Source organism: Nannospalax galili, unplaced genomic scaffold (assembly GCF_000622305.1).
Source record: "Nannospalax galili isolate Female #2095 unplaced genomic scaffold, S.galili_v1.0 scaffold868, whole genome shotgun sequence".
Lineage (NCBI taxonomy): Eukaryota > Metazoa > Chordata > Mammalia > Rodentia > Spalacidae > Nannospalax > Nannospalax galili.
This window is the reverse complement of record NW_008357487.1, coordinates 74049-81680: the sequence shown is the minus strand read 5'-3', so window position 1 is coordinate 81680 and position 7632 is coordinate 74049.

Below are 7632 nucleotides of genomic sequence, written 5' to 3'. Positions count from 1 at the left end.
ACCCCCTCTTCTCTCTCTTCTCTCTCTCTCTCTCTCTCTCTCTCTCTCTCTCTCTCTCTCTCTCTCTCTCGCTGCTGCAGGGTGAGCCACTTTGTTCCACTGTGTTCTCTTTGCTCTGACATGCTGCCTTACAGTGGCCCCAGAGAAATGGAGCCAATTAATTGTTGCACTGAAACTTTCCAAAATACCAAAGTAAACCTTTCCTCTTCATATGTGGATTATTTTGAGCACTCTGTTACAATAATGGAAACATGAACAACACATTAATACTAAAAAATTCAGAAAGCAGTTAACCTTAAAATTCATTTTTGAAAGAGAATAAATACATAAATATGGTAGAGTGCCTTATAATTTACCCAAATAACACTCTGTGATTAAAGCATAATTTCACCCATCTGCCATCTGATGTTATCTCACTATGTGCTGAAGGGATCCATAAGAAAATTGTATAGAAAAGGTGGAACATTAAAGGGACTTACACTTAGTTGGAAGGACTTTTTCCATGCCCCACTGGTAGGATGCTGACCAGAGCAGACCATGACGCATGTTGCACATCATCACTATCTAAAGATCCCACTAAGAGAAATATATGAAGCAAACCTTGAAACCACCACCAATACATTGAGATGGAATTGATAAAGTAGATTCTGTCAAAATTAAAACTTCTATTAAAGACTGAAAAGCCAGAAAGGCAGGCTATCTACTATCAGCTAGGAAGAAATGTTTGCAAAGTGCATCTCCAACAAAGGATTAAGGCGTAGAATGTTCAGAGAACTCTCAAGTCTCAGTATCAAAATGGAAAATAATCCAATTTGACATTTGATCAGATTACAACATGAAATACTGTCTGAATGAAAATGCGCACAGCTGCAGAATGATGCTCAGGGCCACTGGCTGCCATGGAAATTAAAGCTATCCATTCGGAGGACTAGAATTAAAAGAATGACAACACCAAACGATATTAATGATATGGAAAAACCAGCTCACTCAGACACTGCCGGTGGGAATGTGGAAGTGCTGGGCCACTTTGGAAAACAGTTTGGCAGCTGTTCTAGTTTACTTTCTGTTGCAGCAATAAACAGTATGACCAAAGCAAGTTGGGGATAGAGGGTTTATTTGGCTTACAGGTCGCAGTCCATCATCATCAAGGGAAGCCAAGGCTGGAATTCAAGGCAGGAACCTGGAAGCAGAAACAAAAGCAAATACCGTGGAGGAACACTGCTTCCTGGTCAACTTCCTGTTATGTTTCTTACATAACCTAGGCCTTCCCATGTCAATTACCAATCAAGAAAATGCCCTACAGGCATGCCCACAGGCCAGCCTGATGGAGGAAATCCTCACTTGAGGTTCCCTCTTCCCAGGAGTGTCAAGTTGATCTATGACAGCAGTTATTTATAAGTCTACTATGAAACTACTTTACAACCCAATATCTGTCCTTTGGGACATTTATGACAGGGAAATGAACACTAGTTTATGTATAGTATGCACCTGAACATTTGTTCATAGTAACTTTATTTACAATGACCAAAAGTAATTATCCAGACATCCTTCAATGACAAATTATTTAACCAAATGTGTTCTATCTATACCGTGGAATACTGAGCAATGAAAGGAAGTGAAGTATTGATACAGATGACAACTAATGAATCTCCAAGGATCTGTTCTGAACCAAGACAGCTAATCTCAGTCGATTACATACCGTATCCTTTTGCTTCTATAATACTACTGAAATGACAAGTTCGTATAGATGGAAAACAGATTGTTAGAGATTGCTATGAGCCAAGAATTGGGGAAGGTCGAGAGGAGGTAGGATCTGGAGATAAAGCATCAAGAGGCAGGTTCCTCCGGTGATGGAACAGCTATGTATCTTGATTTTATCAGTGTCAGTGTCCTGCTTAGGATACAGAACTATAATGATGCATGATGCTACCTTTTAATTAAGTAAGATCGAAGGTAGGCTAGAGCTTTCTGCACCATTTTTATAAGTGCATACAAACTCAAAGTTGTGTCAAATTGTATATTGCTAATTGTCATGGTGGGGGCAGGGGGAGCATGCTACAGGACTCGTAGACATCAAAGGACAACTCTGTGGAGTCTGTTCTCTCTTTTTACCCTTACACGGGTTCTGGAGATCAAACTCAGGTAACCAAATGTGCACAGCAAGCGCTTTACCAACAGCCATCTCACTGGCCTCCAACTTTTTAAAGGAAAGCATGACCCCTACTTACCCCAATTTAATTTGAATTCTTGTTAGTTAGAATGGTATTATAGACCAAGAAATTAAGTCTGAATTTCAGTTTAGAAAGCTACATTTTAAATAATTAAAAAATATTATTGTTTTCATCCCTTTGGATAATGAATAACATAAAATTATATGTATGAGACAAAGTGTAGAAAAGAACGGCAAGAATTAAATATATAAAGCCATGAAGGGAGTGGTCAGCAGGATAAAATTTAAAGTGATTCTATTTGAAGGTTTGCATTTTTAACTTTGAGAAATACTTATGATAAAACAGAAAAGGTAATTTGATTTGGAAAGTCTGTATTTTTTAAGTAAAATCTGTGCATCTTAAAAGTTCGTTTAGGGCTGGAGAATTGGTTAGGAACACTTGCTGCTCTTGCAGAGGACCTGGGTTCAGTTCTTAACACCGACACAGGACAGTTCACAACTGTCTATAATTCCAGTTCCAGGTGATCCAACACACTCTTTTACCTTCCACAGGCACCAGGCACACATGTAGCACACATACAACACATTCAGGTAAAACAGTCACATAAAAATTAATTTAAGACACACAGTAATTGTTTTCCAGTTAGAATATTCTAACTTAATTGCAGTGCAGTCTCTTTAATTTCTTGTTCATTAATTTTTAACTAACTTCATAAAAGAATAAGAATAAAAAAATGTGATTTATTTTAGAAAAAGTTAAAAAAAATTAATTTAAGAAATGTTCATAAAAAATAAAAACTCATCTGAAAGACTTCATTTTCTTTTTGTCTCATGGCATTTGATTACAGTCAAAATAAACAGTGTGTGGCAACTACATACTGTCAAGCATGCAAGTCCATTATCAGACACCATCAGAGTCTAGCTAGTGGAGGACAGTCAGGGGGCATCCTGGATATGTCTGTTTAGAGACAGTATCATGGTAGCTTTATTGGAATTTGAGGTTAATGCTTAACCATATTTGATTTTTTCAACTCAATTGCTATTTCTTGATTAATGGAGGTGGAAGGGGCACAGGATGACATTTCCCTTAAATCAATGCATTTTGGGGGTGAGCCCAGGATGGTGCAGGACATCAGGTACTGCATGGCTTTCTGTTCTGTTGATGAACCGATCAGAGTCCTGCTATGTTTACAGTACCAGTGATTTCAATAACCTTTGTGGTGGTGTTGCAGTGCTGAGTGCAGTGGGCTGTTGCATATCGATGTCCTTTTAAATAATATGGGCTATACATGTACCACAGCAGATTTCGTTCTTTCAATCAGCTCAGCAATCATTTTTCTGGCTGCTGCTGCACTGGTTTGAAAAGATAGAGCAAACCTACCAGATGGGTTTTATTTTAAACTGAGTAGTTAGCATATTAGTCAGACATCTTGTAGGCAAAGACATCTCACCTCTTGCCATGGCTGCTGCTTCCCTTTGACACTTCCTTCCTTCTTCCCTCCCTCCCTCCCTTCCTTCCTTCCTTCCTTCCTTCCTTCCTTCCTTTTTTTATTTGACAGGTCTAGCTATGTAGCCCAGGCAGGTCTCAATTTCCCAATCCTTCTGACTCAGCCTCCCAAGTGCTGGGATTATAGGTGTCCTTCACCATGCCTGGCTTGACTTCCATTCTTAGTTTGTTGGTTGGTTCGTTGGTTAGTTTTGTTTTGAGACTGTCTCAGCTCACTATGTAGATTGGGCTGGCCTCCTTAATTGCCTTCCTTAACATGGAAATCTAAGAGAAACAGATGCATGGAAGAGAACAATTCATAATGAAATGTTTGCACTGCACTTGACCAGGCTTGCTAGAGTAATCAGGATAGTGCCAAAAGCTTAGCCAAGACTTCAAAAATGGAAGAAGAAAAGTTAAGGTGTGCTCCCCAAAAGCCTGGCAGTGTAATTATTGTCTTTGAATAATGCAGAATTCACTCATTATTTCCTCATCCAAATAGATTATCTTTTTTAAATTTTTAAAAATTATTTATTTAATAATCCTATAGTTAGAAGAGGCATTTCATTACAACAGCATTGACATATTCAATAACAACTTCCAGAGCTAAGATATATCTCTTTCAAAATTGACTGTAAATTTTTAGGTTCACAGTTGAATTAATACAGTTATACAATATTGAACTCTGTATAAAGCCCATAAGACATAAAATTGAATGAGGTTTTAACCTTTAAGAAACATCTGCATTTCATTTTAAAATATATTGTTTCATACAGAAAACAATATCATTTTTAATGCTACCAACACTTAGATGTTTGCATATGCATCTCTAATCTCTATGTACCTGAGTATTACTAGTCAGAGTCGGTTACTTTCTGAGATCCTTGGCACCTGAGCATGGATATAAGGTCATCAGGTAGATTTTAATGGTAGTATTTTTCACCTCTACTAATTAACATGAAGCAAATTTTTATGCTTCTTCCTCAAATATAACAAATTTTTTATTTGTTGATTTTTTGTGTTTTTCATACAGAACATCACAAACAATCTTATTCATCTACATACCCACATCCCAAATGACAGCCCCCATAAACTTTCCCCCCTCCATGGACCCGTATACTTTGTCATCCCTGTTATTGTCCACTGTGTTGTTGGTGCCCCCAGCCATTTCCCAGTGCTCGTCCATCCACTGAATCTTGTCAGCCTATCTAGAGTTCCTTGTTTTAGGGAGCTCAGATCTTCCTCATCTAGCAGCAATCAGTTGCCACAAGAAGGTTAGTTCCACCAGTCTGGTATTTCTAATTACTGAGTGTCATGTAGATAAATCTTGGGCAAAGACCAGTTGTTCTCATATAAACCTTACCTAGACATATATTTCTTGATCTGCTATGTATAATTTGTCAGTAGGTTGTAGGGCTAATATGGTTCTCTCTGGTTTTCAGAACTAGCTAGGCATTGTTTATCTCTCACATTCTCACCCCTCCATCATGGTTTTCCCTTTTAAGGTGCCCCCATTTTCCCCCTTTCTCCCTTACTAATAGATTATCTTTTTAAAGATAAACCAATTTATTTTTACTCTTATGGTCGTTTGAGGATCTGTTCCTCAGGGGTCACATGGGCTTGGGAGGAGCCCCTGGCTCCTTTCTTTTACCAGTTCCCACCTATGTGAAGATAAGTAAAAGGTCCTGCTGGACCATGGTTGGCTTTGCTTGGAAACATAGAGGAAATGATTCCTCTGTGTTGACCCTCCTCTTTATAGACTGGACACTGGTTCAGGTCCATCTGGTGGGGTCTCCTCGGCCTCCTTGATCAAGAGGACAGGTGACCCACCACCATTATAGGACATTTTGAGAGATACTCATAGTCCCTGGAACTAGTTGACCTAGGAGGGCAAGGAGCAATAAGTGTCCTTTATTTCCCTCTGACCAAAATATTATAGACCTCAAAGTATGTCTGTTAAACATCCAAGAAGGTTAGTTCCACCAGTCTGGTATTTTTAATTACTGTGTGTCATGTAGTTAAATCTTAGGCAAAGACCAGTTGTTCTCAGATAAACCTTACCTAGACATATATTTCTTGATCTGCTATGTATAACTTGTCAGTAGGTTGTAGGAGTAATATGGTTCTCTCTGGTTTTCAGAACTAGCTAGGCATTGTTTATTTCTCACATTCTCACCCCTCCATCATGGTTCTCCCTTTTAAGGTGCCCCCATTTTCCCCCTTTCTCCCTTACTAATAGGTTATCTTTTTAAAAAATTTTTTACAAATCTTTATTGAGAATTTCACACACGCATATAAGGTGTTTTGACCAAATCCATGCCCACTCCCTCCCCTCCAACATTCCCCCCTCTGAAGAGGTAACCCTAAAACTTTTAAGGATTAGATAGAAGCTCCCAAATGCTTTTAACATTTTCGGTCTTTGGAACAGAGTATGCGGCTAACAGGCCCAAGGACATTTTGACTTTTAGCCAAGAAACTGCCTACATTCCGTTGGGGTCTTTTTTACCTTAACTGCCTATACAATTCCTACCTCCTGTTCTTATCACGCCATCCTCTGAAGGGGTTACCCAAATTGCCAATAGGGAATAGGGACGTAGACCACTCTGGCTTCTTCCATGCTGAAAAGGGATGCAGGGTGAAGCAACTGGAGTACCCCTTCAGTGGGTCTATCTAAAAGACTCCCAAATTGCATAACTCTTTTCTCTAGGGGGAAAAGAAAGTCCTTGAATTGTGACTAGGAGATGTGAAGGAGAAGTAAAGGCAAGAGTAATTAGCATTATAAGATCTAGACAGGGAACTAGAAAAAAGTCAGAATAAGGCAATTTTCAAATATTCATATGTGAGTCCATTGGAATTTCTTGCCAAGGGCTTCCAAAAACATCCCTCTATTGGGTTCTTCCTCATTTTTCTTTTGTCTTCCAAGGCTGGACTAGTTGGCTTGGAAGAGGGGCTGGATACTCAGGTGAGGGTCCAGTGACTCTGCTTGGCACTCCTTTAATGAATGCCACAACCATCAACAAGCCCAATTGTGACTGTTTAGTGATCAGGCTCAGCCGAAGTCGTGATGATGGTAGTTATTTCATGTGGAAGGGACTGTTGTATAGAATCATGTTATTAAAAGGCCTAGAATTTAAAAGGATTTGGTGCTAGGAGCCACATATAAGGGAGAACATACGTCGTTTGTTTTTCTGAGTCTGTGTTACTTCACTTAGTATAATAGTTTCTAGATCCATCCATTTACCTGCAAATTTCGTGATTTCATCTTTCTTTCCTGCTGACTAGAACTCCACCACATTTTTGTTAAATTTCTTTTTCTGAGTCAGTATTACTTCACTTAGTATCACAGTTTCTAGTTCTAGCCATTTACCTGCAAATTTCATTATTTCATCTTTCTTTACCACTGAGTCGAACTCCATTGTGTAAATGCACCCCGTTTTCATTATCTATCCACTCGGAAGTTGAGGGACACTTGGGTTGCTTTATCTCTTAGTTATTGTGAAAAGAGCATCAACAAACATGGTTGTACAAGTATCTCTACAATAGGATGAGTCCTTTGGGTATATGCCAAGGAGTGGTAAAGCCAGGTCATATGGTAGGTTCATTTTTAGTTTTTGAAGAGTTCTCTGCACTGTTTCCCATAGAGGCTGCACGAGTTTGCAATCCCACCAGCAGTTCCCCTTTCTCCACATCCTCACCAGCATTTGCCATCATTTGTTCTCTTGGTCCTAGCCAGTCTGATTGGGTAAGGTGATACCTTAGTATGGTTTTAATTTGCATTTCCCTAATTAGTAATGATGTTGAACATTTTTTGAGATGTTTCTTAGCCCTCTTTATTTCTTCCTTTGAGCACTCTGTTAAGATCTTTTGCCCATCTTTAAGTTGGGTCATTTAGTTTCTCAATTCTTTGTTTTTTGAGTTCTTTATATATTCTGGATGTTGAACCTCTGCCAGATGTGTCACTGGTGAAGATTTTTCC